Source organism: Passer domesticus, chromosome 1 (genome assembly GCF_036417665.1).
Source record: "Passer domesticus isolate bPasDom1 chromosome 1, bPasDom1.hap1, whole genome shotgun sequence".
Taxonomy (NCBI): domain Eukaryota; kingdom Metazoa; phylum Chordata; class Aves; order Passeriformes; family Passeridae; genus Passer; species Passer domesticus.
Genome location: NC_087474.1, coordinates 144,299,655 through 144,318,769, shown reverse-complemented (window position 1 = coordinate 144,318,769; position 19,115 = coordinate 144,299,655). Strand labels below are relative to the sequence as shown.

Below are 19,115 nucleotides of genomic sequence, written 5' to 3'. Positions count from 1 at the left end.
AAACCCATCAAAAGGCATGAGACACTGTCAAGTGCTGGCACTTGGTCCAAAGATAGCCCAATTGATTCCCATTGAAATCGCAAGATTTCGTTTCCCTTCCCGAAAGGAAATGAAATTTCCTTTCGGGAAGGGAAACGAAATCTTGCGACCCTGCAAAGAAAGGCTTACAAACGCTCTGGAAAGGAGATATGATCAAATGAAATGCGCCCGCAAAAATTCCCAAAACCAGAAAATTTGGACATTTAGTGACTACAAGAAAATGGTGTGGGAGGAAACGTGCTGCAGTGCAAGGGACCAAAAGGTACAAAAACTAAGCTCAGACATGCAGGCAAGGCAGGGCAAATAGACGAGGAGGAAGACACAACTTGCAGGGGGAGATATCAGAGCCATGGCATGGTTGCTGATGAAAATTTTAAAAAAATTTGCAAATTGAGTGAGTGCAAGAAAATGGACCAGGATTACATGAGGTGCAGTGCCAAGGACCAGAAGATGCCAAAGCTCAGCTCACAGGTGCTGCAAATGCTAGAAGAAAAGTCGAGGAGGAAGACACAACTTGTAGGGGAAGATATGAGAGCCATGGCATTGCTGCTGAAAAAAAAGAAAAAAATCACCGGCAAAGACAAACCCATCAAAAGGCATGAGACACTGTCAAGTGCTGGCACTTGGTCCAAAGATAGCCCAATTGATTCCCATTGAAATCGCAAGATTTCGTTTCCCTTCCCGAAAGGAAATGAAATTTCCTTTCGGGAAGGGAAACGAAATCTTGCGACCCTGCAAAGAAAGGCTTACAAACCCTCTGGAAAGGAAATATGATCAAATGAAATGCGCCCGCAAAAATTCCCAAATCCAGAAAATTTGGACATTTAGTGACTACAAGAAAATGGTGTGGGAGGAAATGTGCTGCAGTGCAAGGGACCAAAAGGTACAAAAACTAAGCTCAGACATGCAGGCAAGGCAGGGCAAATAGACGAGGAGGAAGACACAACTTGCAGGGGGAGATATCAGAGCCATGGCATGGTTGCTGATGAAAATAAAAAAAAATTTGCAAATTGAGTGAGTGCAAGAAAATGGACCAGGATTACATGAGGTGCAGTGCCAAGGACCAGAAGATGCCAAAGCTCAGCTCACAGGTGCTGCAAAGGCAGGAAGAAAAGTCGAGGAGGAAGACACAACTTGTAGGGGAAGATATGAGAGCCATGGCATTGCTGCTGAAAAAAAAGAAAAAAATCACCGGCAAAGACAAACCCATCAAAAGGCATGAGACACTGTCAAGTGCTGGCACTTGGTCCAAAGATAGCCCAATTGATTCCCATTGAAATCTTGCGACCCTGCAAAGAAAGGCTTACAAACGCTCTGGAAAGGAGATATGATCAAATGAAATGCGCCCACAAAAAAATTCCCAAAACCAGAAAATTTGGACATTTAGTGACTACAAGAAAATGGTGTGGGAGGAAACGTGGTGCAGTGCAAGGGACCAAAAGGTACAAAAACTAAGCTCAGACATGCAGGCAAGGCAGGGCAAATAGACGAGGAGGAAGACACAACTTGCAGGGGGAGATATCAGAGCCATGGCATGGTTGCTGATGAAAATAAAAAAAAAATTTGCAAATTGAGTGAGTGCAAGATAATGGACCAGGATTACATGAGGTGCAGTGCCAAGGACCAGAAGATGCCAAAGCTCAGCTCACAGGTGCTGCAAATGCTAGAAGAAAAGTCGAGGAGGAAGACACAACTTGTAGGGGAAGATATGAGAGCCATGGCATTGCTGCTGAAAAAAAAGAAATCACCGGCAAAGACAAACCCATCAAAAGGCATGAGACACTGTCAAGTGCTGGCACTTGGTCCAAAGATAGCCCAATTGATTCCCATTGAAATCGCAAGATTTCGTTTCCCTTCCCGAAAGGAAATGAAATTTCCTTTCGGGAAGGGAAACGAAATCTTGCGACCCTGCAAAGAAAGGCTTACAAACGCTCTGGAAAGGAGATATGATCAAATGAAATGCGCCCGCAAAAATTCCCAAATCCAGAAAATTGGGACATTTAGTGACTAGAAGAAAATGGTGTGGGAGGAAACGTGCTGCAGTGCAAGGGACCAAAAGGTACAAAAACTAAGCTCAGACATGCAGGCAAGGCAGGGCAAATAGACGAGGAGGAAGACACAACTTGCAGGGGGAGATATCAGAGCCATGGCATGGTTGCTGATGAAAATAAAAAAAAATTTGCAAATTGAGTGAGTGCAAGAAAATGGACCAGGATTACATGAGGTGCAGTGCCAAGGACCAGAAGATGCCAAAGCTCAGCTCACAGGTGCTGCAAAGGCAGGAAGAAAAGTCGAGGAGGAAGACACAACTTGTAGGGGAAGATATGAGAGCCATGGCATTGCTGCTGAAAAAAAAGAAAAAAATCACCGGCAAAGACAAACCCATCAAAAGGCATGAGACACTGTCAAGTGCTGGCACTTGGTCCAAAGATAGCCCAATTGATTCCCATTGAAATCTTGCGACCCTGCAAAGAAAGGCTTACAAACGCTCTGGAAAGGAGATATGATCAAATGAAATGCGCCCACAAAAAAATTCCCAAAACCAGAAAATTTGGACATTTAGTGACTACAAGAAAATGGTGTGGGAGGAAACGTGGTGCAGTGCAAGGGACCAAAAGGTACAAAAACTAAGCTCAGACATGCAGGCAAGGCAGGGCAAATAGACGAGGAGGAAGACACAACTTGCAGGGGGAGATATCAGAGCCATGGCATGGTTGCTGATGAAAATAAAAAAAAAATTTGCAAATTGAGTGAGTGCAAGATAATGGACCAGGATTACATGAGGTGCAGTGCCAAGGACCAGAAGATGCCAAAGCTCAGCTCACAGGTGCTGCAAATGCTAGAAGAAAAGTCGAGGAGGAAGACACAACTTGTAGGGGAAGATATGAGAGCCATGGCATTGCTGCTGAAAAAAAAGAAATCACCGGCAAAGACAAACCCATCAAAAGGCATGAGACACTGTCAAGTGCTGGCACTTGGTCCAAAGATAGCCCAATTGATTCCCATTGAAATCGCAAGATTTCGTTTCCCTTCCCGAAAGGAAATGAAATTTCCTTTCGGGAAGGGAAACGAAATCTTGCGACCCTGCAAAGAAAGGCTTACAAACGCTCTGGAAAGGAGATATGATCAAATGAAATGCGCCCGCAAAAATTCCCAAATCCAGAAAATTGGGACATTTAGTGACTAGAAGAAAATGGTGTGGGAGGAAACGTGCTGCAGTGCAAGGGACCAAAAGGTACAAAAACTAAGCTCAGACATGCAGGCAAGGCAGGGCAAATAGACGAGGAGGAAGACACAACTTGCAGGGGGAGATATCAGAGCCATGGCATGGTTGCTGATGAAAATAAAAAAAAATTTGCAAATTGAGTGAGTGCAAGAAAATGGACCAGGATTACATGAGGTGCAGTGCCAAGGACCAGAAGATGCCAAAGCTCAGCTCACAGGTGCTGCAAAGGCAGGAAGAAAAGTCGAGGAGGAAGACACAACTTGTAGGGGAAGATATGAGAGCCATGGCATTGCTGCTGAAAAAAAAGAAAAAAATCACCGGCAAAGACAAACCCATCAAAAGGCATGAGACACTGTCAAGTGCTGGGACTTGGTCCAAAGATAGCCCAATTGATTCCCATTGAAATCGCAAGATTTCGTTTCCCTTCCCGAAAGGAAATGAAATTTCCTTTCGGGAAGGGAAACGAAATCTTGCGACCCTGCAAAGAAAGGCTTACAAACGCTCTGGAAAGGAGATATGATTGTTAAAAATTCAAACGAGGCCAGATTCCAGAGCAAGTTGAAACAGGCTCTCGTTTTTTAAAATAAAAAAAATAAGCCAGGGGGAACTGAAGACCCAGGATTAGCCCAGGTCTTCTACAACAGCTGAAACAGCACACCACCAACAACAAAAGCGAAAGAACCCCCTGTAACTGAAAACCCCCCCTTTTTATTACTACCCTTGGTCTAGGATTGGTGGGTTTTGGATCCGAACACCGACTGTTGGAATTCGGGCGCCTTGATTGGTCCGTACTCGTGTTCATTCTGGACCAATCATTTCTTCAGGGCGTCGAGTGATTGGTCAGTGCCCTGGTCCAATCACCATCCACCTCCAGCCCCCACCAAGTCCTGGACACTTCCCTTCCCCCACAACAAGCAAACCCCAACTTTATTAAAAACCAAACTTATAACAACTCCCCTCTCTAAAACTTTGATCGGGCTTTAGCCCGCATCAACAGCTCCACTCAGTCTTTCCTTAAACAGTCTTTTTAAACAGTCTCTTAGTAGTTCATTTTTGAACAGTCTTAAAACAGTTTCTTTAGAAAGTCTCTTCAACAGTTCATTTTGAACTGTTTTTAAACAGTTTCTTCTTCTATGGTATATGATTTTCTTAATTTCTGGTATCTCCTGTACGTTTCGGCTGCGGACTCATCTGTCTCTGCCATTGGGTTGGGTTCCACTCCTTGTTCTTGTAACATTAAAATGTTCTTAGCATCTTTGTCCTTGTTTCCACTTTTGAGGGTGAGCTCGAGGGAGCTGATCACGGTTTTCGTAACGACCCGGATGAGGCATGGGATCATACATGGACGGAGAACAATACTTATTAGGGCACCACTTAGGATTACCAATACTTTCTTCCACCAATCCCTTTTTAATAAGTTATTCCACCAATTTCCTAAATCAGTTTGAATCAATGGGGTCCACCTCTGGACAGGGACACGGGCTAGTTTTCTAATGTTGGTAGTAATATTAGTAATTACTTTGCTGTTATCACCTATCTCAATACAGCATTCTGAGGAATTAAATTTTCCACAGACTCCTCCTTCTTCAGCTAGAAGGCAGTCTAAAGCTAGCTGGTTCTGATAAATCATCGCTCTCATTTGTCTGGATTGAGCATTAAGGAGGTCTATAGTTAAAGTGGATTGGTTAGAGATGATTTCTAATAGGGCTTGCAACCTGATTATTCGGTTTAGCATGTAAATAGGTGTCCTATATCCCCATGACCCATCTTGAGCCCAAGCAGCTGGACCGTAGGTGGCTATAATACGTTCTGGTGGCCATTCTTCCTCCCCCCATTGTTGGGTGCCTCCTATGGATAAGTCTCGCTTTTTCCAGGCTAGCTCATCATATAGGGGTATCCCTAAATGGTATCCTTCTACCCTGGGGAGGAGAAAGAAGGAGAGTCTTATTACTCCCAATGTACAACTTCCAGCCCATCCTTTTGGCAGGACTACATAAGCTCTTTTTCCGCACAACCAGTATAAATTTTTGGGAGCTCTCCAAAACTGGAGCTGGCTCTCTAATTGATAACTAGTTTGGTTCCAAAATTTGGCAAGTTGTGGTACATCCCAGAATGGATTGGGTTCTCTGGTGGGACATTCATATAGCTTTTCTCTTTCTATGTATGAACATTGGAATCTCTTGGACCTAGACCAATACAAATGGGGATTTTTGGGGATCCACCACTGACGGGTGTCATCTAGGACTAAATAACGTTTGCAATGGATCTCACCCAAATGCACGGTGTACTTTTGATGTCTCCTCCAAAGACACTCTTCACCAATTACTTCGGATCTCAGTTTCCAGACTCCTTCTTCTGGTCTGCTGTCTCGTTCGGATCCTTCTTTCTCTAGAATCCTAAGCACATCTCTCGGACTCATAGGAATCCCTTCCCATGGCCAAATCTCGGCCATACGAGTGTCCCCACAGATCCAGCAGTTGGAGACATTAAATTTGCGACTGATTTTCTCTGCTAGGTCAAGAAATAGGTTCTTCCCTCCCAGAGTCGAGATTTTTGGTCCCTTTTTGATTACCCCTTTTATTTCTTTTTCTTTTATCAGATCAGGTTCATAATTGTCATCTCTTACTTGCCCTTCAATAGGTTTCTTTGCAGAACAGATCCACTTTTCTTTTATAGGGCGTTCCCCCAACAATTTGTGTTTAAAATTTCCTATTTTTTCGAACAGCCAATATGTTTTACCGTCCTCTATGCATGCTGTTACCGATAAAAAGTTGATACAATTAGGACTCGGGTTAGTGTGTGTTCTGAGGACGGCAGTCCGAGATTCTCCTGCGTACAAAGGGTAGTAACACTTTTCGCATGGTTCTGTCCATTCCTTATCAAGGATCATAAGTAGGAGGATACATAGGAACGGGGGTCCGGTACAAGCCACTCTCCTAATCATGTCTTCCCTCCGTAGAGGATCAGCAACTTTCTATGGCGAGAATGTAACTTGATCCGGTCTTGCCCCCCTTTTTCCTTTTCTTAACGTGTTACTCTTACCCGTTACTGTAGCAGGAGTTCACTTTCCCTTTTGTATCAACTTGTTTCTTCTATCCTTTTTAGGGCCAGATTGCTAGATGCGTGGGAGAATGCTCTATTTCTCTGCTTGGATCTTCTGATCTGCAACAAAAGATACCAGAAATTAGTATTTCACAATTACTACATCTTTCACACCAAATATCCATTCTACTAAAAACATAACAATTTTTCACAAACATTTTCCTAACAACTCTCAGGAATTACAGTCTATGGGTTTTTCGGCAGTGTATCCGAGGTCTCTTTAGATTTTGCTAACGTTGGTAGTAACTCCTTGGGTGCGGAAACTGGCCCTTTTACTCTAGTTATATGTGTCCACCCTCGTTCCTGTGTCCGGACAGCTGTTTCGGTAGTCAATAGCACTTGAAAAGGACCTTCCCACTTTGGGACTAAGGGTTGTTCTTTCCAAGCTCTAATTAGTACCCAATCACTGGGCTGAAATTTATGAATCTTGAAATCAATAGGAGTGGATTGAGGAAGATATCCTTCAACTCTTAGCTCTTCTAAAGTGCTGGTGATGGTCTTTATATATTTTCTTACACTCATTTCTCCTTCTTCGTATGTTCCTGCATGTCCTAGAGTTGTTAAAAATGGTAGCCCAAACATCATTTCATATGGGGAAACTCCTACATTTGCTCTCGGTCTTGTCCTTATTTTTAATAAAGCTAAAGGGAGACATTTTAGCCAATTCATTTTTGTCTCTTCTGTTAATTTGGTAAGTGTATTCTTGAGGGTTTGATTCATCCGTTCTACTCTCCCAGAACTCTGGGGTCTCCAAGGTGTATGAAACCTCCATGTGATGTTAAGGGCTTCTACAAGCTGTTGTATTATTTTAGCTGTGAAGTGAGGACCTCTGTCTGAATCGATGGTGTTTATGATTCCATACCGGGGTATGATGTGTTCTAATAGGATCTTACTTACAGTTTCTGCAGTTTCTCTGGTGGTCGGATAGGCTTCCACCCAGTGTGTCAGATGGTCTATTATTACCAATAGATATTTGTACCTTTGCACTTGCGGCAATTCTGTGAAATCTATTTGGATGCTTTGGAATGGTCTCTTTGCTAGTTCTCTTCCCCCTTGAGGCGGTTTTCTCATTACTTTTCTATTTATTCTCTGACGTATCATGCAATCTCTAGTTATTATTCTGGCCATTTCCCATACTCCAATACATACATAGGTCCTCATAAAATGGTCATGTAACGCTTGAGTCCCCCAATGGGTTGATGCATGCAGGTCTTCCAATATCTTTCTGGTGAGTGCTTTGTTTACTATTTGCCTCCCATCTGGCATTTCCCATTTTCCTGTTTCCTTCAATATTGCACCTTGTTTTAGTAGCTCTTCCTGCTCTTTTTCATCAAAAACAGGAATTTCTTCTACTCCTTTATCCTCTTCCTTCCCATTTCCTATTTCATTCAACTTAAAGATCTTTTCTGAGTCCTCTAGAGCAGCCTGTTTTGCTGCCATATCAGCTAAATTATTTCCTTCTATCTCCTTAGTGTCCCCTCTTTGGTGTCCTTTCACACGAACAATAGCAATTTCCTTAGGCCCTTTCAGAGCTTCCAAAACTGTTTTTATGAGACCTTTGTGGATTAGGGTTTTCCCTTTTGTATTAATAAATCCTCTTTCTGCCCAAATCTTACCAAAGGTGTGGACTATTCCATAAGCATATTTAGAGTCAGTATAAATAGTTCCACTTTTTCCTTCAAGCTGCTTCAATCCTCTCAATAGTGCATAGATTTCACAGCACTGAGCTGACCAGTTTACACCTAATTTTCCTTGTTCTATTATTATCATAGCATGGCCATCCACTACTGCATAGCCTGATGTTCGCTTCCCATCCACCACCCGAGATGACCCATCTACAAAAAGTATTTCTCCTTCTGGTATTGGCTGTTCCTGTAAATCCTCTCTTACTTTTATTTGCATATCTATGGTCTCGAGGCAGTGGTGTTCGAGCTCTTCCTTAGGTTCTCCGTATAAAAATAATTTTTGTATCCTTGTGGTGGAAAATTCTATGTTGTCACTGTTATTTAAAATCCATTCATATTTTAACAGTCGGCTGTCGGAAATCCACTGACAGGCTCATTTGCTCAGTAGGCTTTTTAAATCATGGGGTGTATACACTTTGATTTTGTTCCTCAAGGTTAGTTTGTAGCCTTCTTCTACCAGGGTTACTGTGGCAGCTACAGCTTGAAGGCACGTAGGCCAGCCTCTGACAACTGGGTCCATTAATTTTGAAAGATAGGCTATGGGTTTCCGTACCCCGCACCAATCTTGTGTTATAACACCATAGGCTATTCCATCTTCAACGTTAACAAACAATTCAAACAGTCTATTTAAGTCTGGTAAACCTAGAACTGGAGCTTTCACTAATTTCTCTTTGAGTTCTTCTAATTTTGCATCATCATCTTCATTCCAATTAATAGGTTCATCTTCGACTGATTTATTGTATAAAAATTTGACTAATTTTGTATGACCATCAATCCACAACTTACAATATCCAATTAGTCCCAGTAATTTTCTTATGTCTGTTTTTGTTTTTGGTGCTGGTAACGAAAATATCCCTTGAATTCGATCAGCATCTAATTTCTTATAACCTTTTCCAATTAAATGTCCTAAATATTTTACTTTGGGTTCCACATATTGCAATTTTCTTTTTGATACTTTCAACTCTTTTTCACCTAGGAAGTTCAACAAGTTAACTGTTGTTTTCTGTACCTCCTCCTTTTGTTCTCCAGAAATTAGTAGATCGTCCACATACTGCAGAACTTGGGTATTGTCCTCAGGTGTAAAGTGCTTCATTATTTCCTCCAAGGTCTGTCCAAACAAATTAGGTGACTCTGTAAAACCTTGTGGTAACCTTGTCCACTGTAATTGTTGTTTCCTTCCAGTCTCCTCATCTTCCCACTCAAACGCAAACCATTTCCTGCTTTCTTTCTCTAGTGGCACGACCAAAATGCATCTTTTAAATCTGTAACACTGAACCATGCATGGGTTGCTGGTACTTTACTTAGTAAGTTATATGGGTTGGCAACTACAGGATACCTTGTAATTGTTTATTTACTTCTCGTAAGTCTTGAACCAAACGATACGTACCATCTGGTTTCCTGATAGGTAATACAGGTGTGTTGTGCGGTGACATGCATGGTTCTAATATACCTTCCTTCAGCAAATTTTTGATAACTGGTTTCAGTCCTTGTTTTCCTTCTACAGAAATTGGATACTGCTTAACTCTAATTGGAGGAAGGTTTGGTTTCATTTCAATCTGAATAGGTGTAATGTCCAGCAACCCATATCTTCCTTCCTCTGCCCACACATTCGCATTAATTCCTTTTTCATCCTCATCTTTTAATAACATCATCTTTGCTACCATATGCTTTCCCTCTGGCACCACTTCTATTTTTAATTGCACCTGTAAGTCCTGGCCTAGGAGATTCGAATCAAGTTCTGGCAAATATAGGAGGTCAGTACAGCCTTCTCTGAAACTTCCCTTCACTGTTACATCCTCTATGATAGGTACTTCAAAAGGATTATTTTCAGCACCTCTAACTTTGCAAGTCCTATTACTCAATTTGCATCCTTTAGGGATTTTTGAAACGCTTGATCGGTCTGCTCCAGTGTCTACTAAGAATTCGGTTTCCTCGCTCTGAGGGCCAATTTCCAAGTTTACCAGGGGCTCCTTTTGATAACCTAATCCATCCCTCAGAGCATAGAGCCCCCGACACCCCTAATCGTTCCCTCTAAGCTTTCTAATTCCTCTTGTTCTTGGGACATAGCATCATCTATTTTTCTCTTTTTACAAAAGTTCCTTGTGTGTCCTTTCTCACCACAATGAAAACATGTAATCTCTGCCCATAGTGGTCTCCTTTCCATCCACGGTGTTCTACTGTCTTTAGTATATTCACTGTTTCCACCAAATGGCTTTTTAAATTCATTTCCTCTAGGTCCAGTATACTTATCCCTTCCTTCTCTAGTTCATCCATCATTTCCAAATTCTGTACTTTCTCTTGCTACTGCTACCATGATTTTAGCCTTGGTTCTTGTCTTCTCCTCATCTCTCCTCAAATATACATTCTGTGCTTCTCTTAACAGTTCATTCATACCTTTTTCTTGCCAATCATCTATCTTTTCTAGCTTCCTTCTTATATCCACCCATGCTTTTGTAACAAATTGTATTTTGACTAACACTTGCCCTTCTGCGCTATCTGGATCTACACTTGAATATAGTTGAAAATTTCTTTTTAACCTCTCCAACCAAGCACTTGGAGACTCATCCTTCTCCTGTTGGCTGTCAAAAGTTAGTCGGGCATTATTGGTTCTTGGTACTGCCTCCCGTATTCCTCTGATTATTAATGTCCTGTATTGTCTCATGTTTGTTCTTCCTTCCTCCTCGTTGGGATCCCAGTCTGGTACATTAAGTGGCATTTTGTCCTCCCCTCTAGGGCCACCTCAATTTTCTCTCTCCCATATTCTCATGCCTGCTGCTCTGATCATTTGTATTTCCTCTGAAGAAAATAGTATGTCCATAATTGAATTTAGTTCCTCCCACATGTAAATATTAGGTCCTAAAAACTGATCCAATTGTTGGGAGACACCTATAGGGTCTTCCAGGAGGGGTTTAATTTCCTTCTTAAAGTTTCTGACCTCTGAAGTGGTTAACGGAGCATTCACAAACCCTATACCTCCCCTGGCTCCACCCATAGGTACTTCCCTTAGAGGAAATAATTTTTCAGTCTTTTCTAGATTTTCCTTCATTCTCTTTGCTTGGAACCTTGTGTTATATGGATGACCCTCAACATGTTTGTCCTGCTCAGTTATTTTATTTTCTTCTTTATCTTTACAACAGCAGGTTGTTTCTATTCTTACATGCTCTTCCTCTATTTGACTTTTAGGGTTTTGGGGTACATGGGGTATATAGAAAGGGAGTACCAAAAATGGGATTTTGAGGGATTGGTGGAAATATAGGGGAAAAATAAAAAGGAGGATTTTGGAAGGTTTTAGGAATTGCTATAGGGGTAGGGGTACTTTGGGTAGTATTTGAAGAATTTGATGCCCTTGGCAAAATTAAAGATGAATTTGAGTGCTCAGGCTCAGGTGTTACTGGGAGGGGAGATGGCACAGAGGAAGATGCATCTACAATATGGTGTTCCCTGCTTAAGGAGGGAGGTGATTTTATTGTTTCTAGATTTCTGTCTTAGTTTTTCCCCTGAGGTTGGTATTGTGGGGTATAACTCTGGGGGAGGTGGTGGCAAATCATATATAGGTGAACTTGAGGAAGGAGGAGGTAATGGGAGGTATTCTATTGGATCTGGAGGGGGTGGAGGAGGAAGATGATCTAATGGGTCCCACCTCCTTTCTGGTACCTTATTAACTTCTTTTTCTTTTTCTTTGGAGACTTTATACATTATTATTTCTTCTTCTTGCTTCTCCTTTTCCAGCCAACATTTAGCATATTCAATTTCCTGTTGGCATGGCTCTACCCTGGTATTAACATATCTCTTTAAAGCCACACACAACCACTTTTCTTCAGTGCCATAACATAGCCAATATACTGGACCTTCAGCTATGCTTTCTGTAGGCCATATTTCTGTGCAATACTTTATCATTTGTATTCTATTTAACTCTTTTAAGTTCTCATTATCGTCCCAATTACCTAACATTTTCCCCAATGGACTACTGGGAGGTATGCTCTTAAAGGTTTGCTTCACCTTTCTTTTCTTAGCTACACTCTTTCCTGCACACTGTCCCATTTTAGAGTTTAAACTCTCCTCTTATTCTTTAATACACACCAGCAACACTGTTTAAAAAGGCCAAATATAACTAAATGTAGGCAACACCAAGCGTGGGAATTGAAATGCAATAAAATAAATATGACAACTTATGGTGGGAATCAAAATAAATATGGTGGGTTTTATAGAAATGAAATAAAACTAAATACGATGATTTAAAATAAAACAGATAAAATAACAGGGCACAGGAGTTAACTGTGGGAACCACTTAAACATGGGAATTGAAATAAAGATGGCTGATTTTATGTAAATGAAATAAATATGGCTGTTTAAGGTGGGAATCAAAATAAAGATGGCGGCTCTTATAGAAATAAAATAAAATTAAATATGATTATTTAAGTAAAACAGATAAAATAACAGGGCACGGGAGTTAACCGTGGGAACCACTTAAACGTGGGAATTGAAATAAAAATGGCTGATTTTACGTAAATGAAATAAAGTAAATATGGCTGTTTAAGGTGGGAATCAAAATAAAGATGGCGGATTTTATAGAAATAAAATAAAAATAAATATGGCGTCCTATAATAAATGGAGTTAAGATGTGACAAAGAAAATGACAGGATGTGGGAATTGAAACAAAAATAGCTGATTTTATATAAATGAAATAAAATAAATATGGCTGTTTAAGGTGGGAATCAAAATAAAGATGGCGGATTTTATAGAAATAAAATAAAAATAAATATGGCGTCCTATGACAAATGAAATAAAGATATAATAAAGAAAGTGACAGGATGTGGGAATTGAAATAAAATGGCCGATTTTATATAAATGAATTTTAATAACTTTTACAATTTAAATAAAACAGCTACAGGATAATAAATTAATCAAAATGGCAGGACGTGGGAATTAAAATAAAGATGGCGAATTTGGATTAATGAATAAAATGGCAAATTGTAGGAATTAAAACAAAATAGTGAGTTTTAAAGAAATTAACTATATCTTAGACTTATAAGGAATTACAGTAAGTAATGGCTCCAATGTAACAAAATGGGAACAATTCAATTAAAGGAGTAAACTAATCTGTTTTAAGAGAATCAAAAATCCAAACAGCACTTTGGAAGGAAATTTAACTAACAATTTAATTCAACCTTTAAGTAAAATAGCCACTTAGTTTTCTGGGTACTGTTTCACTTCTCAAAATGGCCGCTGCAGCCTTTACACCACAAAGCAAACACTTAACTCAAAATGGCCACCACTCGGCCAATAGCCACCACACAATAGGAACTTAAAATGGCTGCTACACAGCCTTTACACTACAAAACACACACTTAACTCAAAATGGCCGCTTCTCAGCTAATAGTCACCACACAATAGGAACCTAAAATGGCTGCTTCACAGCTCACACACTTAAAAATCACCAGGATAAGGGAGCACTTAAAATGGCTGCCTACCAGCCCACACTTAAAAATCACCAAGATAAAGGAGCACTTAAAATGGCTGCCTGCCAGCCCACACTTAAAATCACTAACAAAAGAGAGCACTTGAAGTGGCTGCCTACCAGCCCACACTTCCCAAACGCAATTTAAATGATAATTAAAAAAAATCTTTTCCCTAGTTCCAGGCCAATTCTAACCTCCTTTCCAGTCCTAGTGACTGGAAAGGCCCTTCCACAGCCGGTGGCCCACCTCCCCCCTGTGGGTCACCACTCCTGTGAAGATATTTTCAGCTACCCCTATGACCCTCTTTAGCTAGGATCCTAGCTCGGGGTAGCCAACTTCCTCCTATGACCCCCTTCGACTGGGGTCCTAGTTCGGAGGTTCCTATTTCCCTTAGGTGGAGCACCCTCCCCTTCCCTGACCTGGAAAAAAAGGGGCACTCCCCCACACGGTGGCTGCTTTAAACACCCAGTCTCCATGTGAGAGTATTCCCTCCCACACCTAAGGTCCTAGTTCCTCAGAGGTCAGACTTCTGTCTGCCTCTGAGGAACAGCCCTCCGGATGGTTTTAGTTAGTAGGCAGAAAGCCCCCCCCCACCGGGCAAATCTGCCTCACTAACCCCCACCCAGACACTCCTATGACCCCCTTCAACTGGGGTCCTAGTTCAGAGTGCCAGGTGTGCCCCCCTCTATGACCCCCTTTAACTGGGGTCCTAGTTCAAGGGGAGCAATTCAGGCCACTGCCTAATACCACCCCTAGGAGTCTCCCTGCTCCCTCTCGGAGGGCTTACGCTTTTGAGCTGCTGCTCTTCTCACTGGCTTTGGGAGTCGGCGCCTTCCCCTCCTCAGTCCGATGTAGTCGAAAGCTCGGCAGCCAAAATGTGGCTGGACACGTCTTCGGGCTCCAGCCTACCCCGGACCACCTCAGGGTCGTGGCCGAACCCGGATGAGTCCCCAAAAGATGTTACAAATTCAAACGAGGCCAGATTCCAGAGCAAGTTGAAACAGGCTCTCGTTTACTAAAATAAAAAAAATAAGCCAGGGAGAACTGAAGACCCAGAATAAGCCCAGGTCTTCTACAACAGCTCAAACAGCACACCACCAACAACAAAAGCGAAAGAACCCCCTGTAACTGAAAACCCCCCTTTTTATTACTACCCTTGGTCTAGGATTGGTGGGTTTTGGATCCGTGCACTGATTGGTGGAATTCGGGTGCTTTGATTGGTCCATACTCGTGTTCATTCTGGACCAATCATTTCTTCAGGGCGTCGAGTGATTGGTCAGTGCCTTGGTCCAATCACCATCCACCTCCAGCCCCCACCAAGTCCTGGACACTTCCCTTCCCCTACAACAAGCAAACCCCAACTTTATAAAAAACCAAACTTATAACATCATCAAATGAAATGCGCCGGCAAAAAAATCCCAAAAAACAGAAAATTTGGACATTTAGTGACTACAAGAAAATGGTGTGAGAGGAAACGTGGTGCGGTGCAAGGGACCAAAAGGTACAAAAATGCCAAGTAATGTTCTTAAGTAGTAGTTGTCCCAATATATCAGTAAAAGGCTTTTCAAAAAATATGTGCTCTGCACAAAATTAAATTAATTTTATCTGTAACCTTCTGTAATACATCTTTTTCTGTGGTCTTTATAGTGATGATAAAGACTTCTGTCATCTGGCTTGAATCCATGAAACAAGTATATGTCCTTCACATTTTTCTTTATTCATTAATCAGATTATATCTGGACTGATTTTGATATTTTGTGTTTCAGTAATGATAACCCTTTTTTTAGTGACCAGTCATATTCTCTCTGAGCTGATGTCCTTTCTGGTCTTCAGCTATTTGACTAGCACATATTCCATTCCATTGATTCCACTCTTGGGTTGCAATTCTTTCCTGACCTCGTGTGAAAATGGAGATAGATCATTAGGCTTTTAATTTGCCTTGCAGTGTCCTGAAAATTCATGTTCAAATAGGTTCTCATCAACTCTGCTGAGAGTTTTCTGAAAACTGTTCTTTTTTTATCTAGAATAACTCTATTTATCTAGAATAATTCGGCTGTCCTAGTAATCTACTAAACCGTTTATGAATCAGAGAAATCTAAATTTCAATTGCATCTTTGCTAATGAGTCAAATCCACTTTAGGTAAATTCTTTTTTTTTTTTTTTAATGTCCGGGTAAAACTCTGAATCTGTCACTGAAGGCTACATGCTGCATTCATTATGCTGTCATGCTTGTGTGGAGCTGTCACCTCTCACTCCTATGCTAAAGGGAACACCTCATGGGTAAAAATGAATGGCAAAAGTCAAGAGTCTAAAGAAGCCCACAAAATTTTACTATCATACTACACACTCAATATTGAAATTGATATATGGTTTACCCCTATCTTCTATTAGCAAGAGAAAAAAAGAATAAAATAAATGAGGGAAGAAAGAGAAAGTGACTAGGAAATCAGATAGAAGCGAAAAAGAGATCACCAGTCATGGGTCCAACATCCACACACTGGAGCAGTTTATTAAATACTTCAGCCCATGGGAAGGACTCACTTTGGAAAAGTTTATAGAGAGCGGTCTCCTGTGGGAGGGATCCCACACTAGAGCAGGGGACAAGAGTCAGGAGCAAGGAGAGGCAGAGACAATGCATAATAAACTGACCACAGCCCCCATTTCCTATCACTCTGTGCTGCTGGGGGAAGGAGGTAGAGAATTGGAAGTAACATTACATGGGGAAGAAGGGAAGAGGTGGGAAAGCTATTCCTAAGATTTGAATTTGCTTCTTATTATCCTGCTCGGATTTGTTTGGTAATAAAATCAATAATTTCCCCAAGTCAAGTCTGTTTGTCAGTAAATGGTCAGTGATCTCTCACTGCCCTTACTCAACCCACAAACCTTTCACTATATTTTCTCTCCCCGTCCAGTTTGAGGATGGGACATGATACAGTGTCTTTTGTCAGCACCTTTGTGTTCAAGCAAGAGTAGCCCACCACAATATGCAATATTAAGACTCTATCAGACTGCAGATTATTTTTTATTTTATTTCTTGCTACTGCCTGTGGGTTTACTGAGTTGATCATACTGATGTTAAGGAAGAAATCTGTGACAGCATTTAAACGACAGCTTGCAAACCAATTTTTTATTTCATTCTATTCTTTTTATATGTGGTTTCCTATTCAAACATTTTGTCTCTGTTTGTCTCATTTGTATAAATTTTCTTATTTGCATTAAGTAAACAATTTTGCATATGCTGATTGCTTGGATAGACCATATTTACTATGTTTTTGATGTTAACAGCAGCTGTCTTCTGTGTATCAGGCGCTTGGCATAAGACTGGGATCCTATGAAAGGTGCTGTTGTGGCTTGTGTACAGCTCTTTGCATTGACAGTTCAACACACTTCACCAGGAGCCACTCATCACACAGAACAATAATCACAGAGCTTTTGAACACTTGCCTCACAGGACTGCCCAAAGCCCAAGGCAGATAAATAAGAATCAACATTGATGGAACATTCCTATTGATATAGATCAATATTTTTTTGTTCCTTTAAAATAGATTTTCAATCAGGTGCTTTTAACAGAAAGGTATTGCAGTGGAAGACTTTCAGTCACTTCTACTTTACAACTTTTAGATGGTTAATGACAGGGTGGTCAAGCTATAATCTCTTTTGGACAGATGGCAGCCTCAGAGGTTGTTCTGGGACTTGTGAAGGGAGTAGACAGTTGATTAGTTATTTTCCTTGCTTCTAGCAGCTGAAATGGTTTCCAACAGTAAACACAGAGATCTGGCAGTTTCTTTGACCTCATCCAGTCCTCTGTTCTTCTCTCAGGCTCCCTACTGCTTGACATGCTCCTCCTCTTACCTTGTAAATTAATGAGTTGTAGAGTTCAAAATCCTTTCTCCTGCTATAACAGCTGTTCCGAGAGGACATTGTTGTTTGTGTGCCCTCAATCATTTCCCAAACAAAACTGTTTACATTTGGATGAACAACTTTAAAAATAAAATTAAAAAAAAAGGAAAAAAGAAAAACCCCTGACTAATAGTGTCAGATTATTAATTGGGACCACCTGATGGTGTCATGCTGTTATGTTAGTCCACCATTTAGGTCAAGGCCAAAAAATACCAATAGACTTCCAAGCCCTTGTAGTTTTGATAACTAAAAAACTAACTCAGACTGTCATGCTTAAACTTTGTTGGATTTTTTTATCTCTTTGAGGTTTTTTTTTGTGGGTTCTACAGCTTGTCTGCAATTTTTAGAGGGGCTATAGATCTGTGGGCTATAGATTTGTTCTATTTTTAACCTGCATTCTTCCATTATGTCCTCTTCATTTCTCTGTTGAGTAGATGAAAAGCAATGGCCTACATATGATCTTTTAACCTAAGCTTCTGTTTCTGGAAAGAGTAGCATGTTTTAAAGATACTCATTGTCGTTGAAGAATTGTTTTTGGTGTCTCCAAGATGCATCTCTATTTCCTTTTGACTGTTAGGCCACAAAAATGTAATACCATTTCTAAATTCCTGGCCTAAGGGTTAATTTAGTTGTGAAAAACCATTGGCACTTGCAGGAACCATTGAAATAGATTTTTATTTTTTAATGATGACATTCGTATTTCAGGTAAAGAATATGATTTTTAACTGAAAACTTGGATTAGACAGGCCAAACATATTCAAAGTGGATTGGCCATGCTGTAGATTTTGGAGTGGGATCATAAATGTGGATTTATGATCAAGGGCTGTCTCTAAGAACAGTTCTCAGGAGATAAATTGGTAGATCTGTGGCACTTAGGGGAAAGACATCTTCCCTCAGGTGAATGTATTTTTGCTTTAAATCACCACATGCTAGAACCAGATCAAATATTTGATATCATGCATGGGAGGATACAGAGCATTATCTTGCACCCCTGTAATGAAAGCAAAAATTGTAAAACTGCTTTTCCATGTAACACCAGCCTCCATGCCAATGTTATTTAGACAGAGGATACACATCTGTTCATCAAAAACTTTCCTGGAAGGCAATAGACTTCTCAAAGTTATCATTTCATGGCAGAGAAATTACCACAAAATGAGTGCAAGAGCTGTATACTCTTTCCAATATACAGCATTAAAATATATAGGAAAGAGGTGGAAAAATCAAGCTTTAAAACTTACCTAATCTTATCAACTCTCTTATTTCTAGGTGAGCTGTGAACTTAGGTTCTAGTTTCCTATCCAATCATTGAAAAGTTTCAATTACTGTTTCTTTCTACAGTGTGGTTCAGGTTTGGAAATAATCTTTTTTGTTTTGGTTTGCTTTTCATTCTATTTCAGCACCATAATATATACATTAACAATATGCTTCTTCTTTTTCTCTGTACTTGTAAAAATCTCTCATGGTGCTAATTAATGCTCCTGACAATTTTTTCCTGTATCTTTTATTTCACTCTGAAGAAGCATATGTAATAGGAAAATGCTACTGATATTATTTGCAGATGTGGTTGGTTATTCTTAGTATATTTTCCATTGTGGTCTATTATGATCTTTTTGATTGGTAAGCAGATTCACAATGAGTGTTATCATGAACAGGAGGAAAAAACTGCATCAATTAACACAAATTAGCATCCCTGATGGAAGTTTG

The 19,115-nt window shown here is 40.5% G+C and overlaps 1 long non-coding RNA gene across 2 annotated transcripts; it reads right to left on the bottom strand.

The window, feature by feature from the left end:
- Positions 1-3,811: 3,811 nt before the first annotated feature.
- On the bottom strand, positions 3,812-14,619 carry LOC135283836 (uncharacterized). Of its 2 annotated transcripts, XR_010349445.1 has the most exons (3): positions 14,299-14,619; positions 9,062-9,160; positions 3,812-6,427 (listed from the first exon to the last, which is right to left on the bottom strand). It is a non-coding gene; the product is annotated as an uncharacterized LOC135283836 (long non-coding RNA). The 2 variants fall into 2 exon arrangements; XR_010349444.1 differs by lacking the exon at positions 14,299-14,619 and having other exon boundaries at positions 9,062-9,197.
- Between the last annotated feature and the right edge of the window lie 4,496 nt (positions 14,620-19,115).